Raw genomic sequence first — 3,345 nt, forward strand, 5'->3', positions numbered from 1 at the left:
GATCGAGTTTATTTTGTGTGGGTTAAGTGGTTTCATTCACCAAGTGAATGCTTCCACCATTTTTTGAGCTTTGTCTCATAAATCCCAACATGGTATCAGAGCCATCTTTCTTGGTTCCATCTAAAACTCGATTCTCTTTCTGTTTCTGTTTTTTTTTTGTGTTTTGTGTTCTTCACTTAGTCCAATGACTTTTCACGAGGACAAGGGTGGAGTTCTCTTTCTGATTTATTTTCTCTTATTTGTGAAAGCTTGAATCTGGTATTGACTTGTGACCAAAAGAACAAGCTTGACAAAAAGAGAAATAGATCTTTAAAAAAAACTGGTGGAAAAATTGTTTTTAACCATCAGTGTTTGTTTTTTTCTAAACCATGAGAAGCACTAAGCATTGTGTAATTTTTGTGGTCGTTTTTATTTATTAAAATTCTCATGGGAAGCTCGTGTAAATGGGTTTTTCCTTGAGTTCTTGTGTTAATTGATGGAGAAATTAATTTTCCAATCAGTTTATCTTGTTCCAGCCATTAAAACTCCATAGTCTTGGGATTCTTGGTGTTTTTGGCTGGCATTTGCTTTGGCTTAACTCAAGAAAACAGAGCAAAACTCTGTCCATAAGAACTCTTGAGCAAAATTTCTTTTCCCATTCTCCTTTGCTTCCGCTTATTCTCTATTCTCCATTCTCTCATTCTCTTTATTCTCCCCAATATTCTCTTTATTCTCCATTATTCTCCTTATTCTCCAAATTCTCTTTTATTCTTCTGCTTATTCTCTATACTCTAACAAATACAATCTCTTGTTTTAGAATCTGTCTTCAAATTTAAACAGGTTCGGGTCTTAAAAAGGATGGTGTTTGGCTCGTTTGCTATCTCAAGAAGAAGTGGCGAGTTTGAGAGGTCTGAATGGGTCATGTGAGCTGGAAGTCAGCTGGTGGCTGTATTCAGATCCATTAAGGCTTCAAAGAAGCCAAAAGAAGGCGCAGCAACAAGCTTAGAATTGATCAAGAGGGCCATCAAGTTTCAGAGACCAAAAGACAAGCCCAACCTAGTTTAACCTGGCTGACTTGAAGATGGCAGACCAAAGAGGCTGACCTGAAGATAGCAGACCCAAGGTGGCTAAGGTGGAAGTTCAAGTGGAGAAACAAGCTGATGGAAGGCTATGAATCAATTCCAAAGTCTTTGCGAGTGCCTTTGGTTTAAGAGCTGAAGATCGGATGTGCACAAGATGTCAAGATCTATTTTGCACATAATTTCAAGGCTCAAGACATGTTTAGTGTGCGGGGGAGCTTAATTGGTGACCAAACCGCATTTCAAAGTCCTCACATTCCTCTTCATATAAATCAGACTAAACTCTAAACTCTATCCCATTTTTTTATTTGCCTTTATTTCATTCCCTTAAGTTCATTTGCGGATTCTTTCTATGAATTGCTTAGTCTATTGTACATCTTTTATTCTTGATATTCCTCATAGGATTTGAAGTTCCTCATTTGGTTATTTGTTTCTTTGATATTCCTTATGGCCTTACTTAATCTTTTCTTCTTTATCTCTTGTTTAAGGGAAAAAGGAGACCATAAGAGCCTCAAAGAGACCAAAGAAAGCTTCAAATGCTGGAGAGCCTCAAAGGAGATGACAAAGAACGGATTCATGCGAAGAGAGTTCAAGGCAAGAAGAGCTAAAGGAATGGAAACACTTGGGAGAGGAGCCGGTTCAAAAGCAAATTCAAACCAAGGCCATAGCTACATCAAGCAACCGTTAAACTATACTCTTTTTCCCTTCATAAAGTTTTATCCCAAGAGGTTTTCTTTATGAAGGTTTTTTAATGAGGCAGTTTGGCGTGTTGCAAGCTTGGCCTCTGGTCCTCTTTGGCGTCTCGACGACCAAGCTTGCGGGGGAGTATTAGAGTGAAAGAAGGAAAGGAGAGGTGAGGCCGAAGTCAACAAGACAAGGCCGATCATCTCCAAGTCAAAGAAGAGGAAGAAGAGGAGTGTCAAGGCAAATGACATCAAGACAAGGCCGAAGACAACTCCAAGATCTCTCAAAGAAGATAAAAAGAAGACAAGACAAGGCTGAAGAAGCTATTGATCAAGTCTAGCCTCGGCCTAAAGAAGAAGAAGAACTGTACGGCCAAGTCAACTCCAAGAGGTGTCCGTACAAGTCTAAGGTTGTGTAAGGCCGAGGCCCATTAGATAAGAAGAAGAAGAGGACGCCAAGAAAGCCTAAAGAATGCAAGGAATAAGGCCCATAAGTGACAAGAAGAGGAGGGAAACGAATTCAAATTCAAGTCTGCTCTCACATGTGACTTTAGTCACATGTGACCGTTTATGAGCTGTCACTTTCAGCTCTTAACAAGACAAAAACGCTCTCTTTATGTCACTCTCAGTCTTGGCTCATGTGTTAGGGCTTCCTCTCTTCCTTTCTCTCTATAAATAGAGATGTAACCGAGCTTGTAAATGTTACACAGAATCAATGAAGTGATTTCTCTCTTTTATCTTGTTCTTCATTCTATTTCGCAATGTAGAGTCCTTAGAGAAAATCGTTTGTAGTGACTGCCCTTAAGGCAGCCTTATCACTTCATAAACACTCACTAAACTCTTCTTTATTTGCTTCTCTCATCTAGATTACTGAGTCTTGCATCTCAAGAACACAAACTCTCTATGTGTTGTGTTCATTGCTTAGATTAGTCTCAAACTAGATGCTTTCCCTTTATAGAATCGTTTTCTTCCTCATAGATTCGGTTCTACTTATGTTTATTGTGTGGATTCCATCCCAAGTTGATGGTTTCTTCTCTCTCTTGAGATCGAGTTTATTTTGTGTGGGTTAAGTGGTTTCATTCACCAAGTGAATGCTTCCACCATTTGTTGAGCTTTGTCTCATAAATCCCAACACTTCCAAAATTAGGATTCTCTACTTCTTATTTCTAATCTCAGAACTCTCCCTTGTCAATATAGTTCCATTTGGGATCAGAAAATGACTTTTCGTAAGGAGAGTCCCAGTTTTCTGAATTTGATAGGAGAGATTGGGTGTATCCAAAGGAATAAGAAAACATGTAAGTGATGCATCTCCTTCCACGTTTAGGATTCTCTACTTCTAATTTCTATTATCAGAACTCCCCCTTGTCAATATAGTTCCATTTGGGATCAGAATCTGACTTTTCGTAAGGAGAGTCCCAGTTTTCTGAATTTCATAGGAGAGATTGGGTGTATCCAAAGGAATAAGAAAACATGTAAGTGATGCATCTCCTTCCACGTTTAGGATTCTCTACTTCTAGTTTCTATTATCAGAACTCCCCCTTGTCAATATAGTTCCATTTGGGATCAGAATATGACTTTCCTAAAGAGAGTTCCATTTCTGATGG

At 38.8% G+C, this 3,345-nt stretch overlaps 1 long non-coding RNA gene across 1 annotated transcript; it reads left to right on the forward strand.

Annotated features, from left to right (window-relative positions):
• The first annotated feature begins 71 nt into the window (after positions 1–71).
• LOC112085030 lies at positions 72–2,478 on the forward strand. The gene is made up of 2 exons (XR_002898663.1): positions 72–1,305; positions 1,547–2,478. It is a non-coding gene; the product is annotated as an uncharacterized LOC112085030 (long non-coding RNA).
• Positions 2,479–3,345: the final 867 nt, after the last annotated feature.

Source organism: Eutrema salsugineum, unplaced genomic scaffold (genome assembly GCF_000478725.1).
Source record: "Eutrema salsugineum unplaced genomic scaffold, Eutsalg1_0 scaffold_372, whole genome shotgun sequence".
Classification (NCBI taxonomy): Eukaryota; Viridiplantae; Streptophyta; class Magnoliopsida; order Brassicales; family Brassicaceae; genus Eutrema; species Eutrema salsugineum.